Genomic DNA, 440 nt, shown 5'->3' with positions numbered 1-440 from the left:
TCTTTCCCCATTTTACAGATGAGGAAGCAGAAGCCCAGAGAAGGAAATAATTTGTCAAGGTTAATAAATCTTATTAGTAACAAAACCAAGACTGAAATCAGGTCTCTCAATTCTCAGCCCAGCAGGCTGCCTCCCTTTCAGCAGTTTATTTAGTTACACTGTTTACTTAATATTGAATGAGAAGGTCTGTGAAATGTCCAGCAAGAAGCCTGACATACAATATTCTCTCAAATCTAATTTCCTTCCTTTCTTATTTATTTAAATACCTGGCAACAACCCTGGGCACTGGAAAAGTTAGAAAAACGCCAGAACTAAAAATTATAGAAATGAACTGAAATTAAATTACAAAAGAGAACCATGAAACAAAATTGACACAGGAACACATTATCAAGTGCAAATTATAAAGGGTAGCTGATCAGAAAACAGACCTATAATAAATT

This window comes from Lipotes vexillifer, unplaced genomic scaffold (genome assembly GCF_000442215.2).
Source record: "Lipotes vexillifer unplaced genomic scaffold, Lipotes_vexillifer_v1.1 scaffold584, whole genome shotgun sequence".
In the NCBI taxonomy this organism is placed as follows: domain Eukaryota; kingdom Metazoa; phylum Chordata; class Mammalia; order Artiodactyla; family Lipotidae; genus Lipotes; species Lipotes vexillifer.
The sequence above is the reverse complement of the archived record's forward strand: the minus strand, read 5'-3'. Positions refer to the sequence as shown.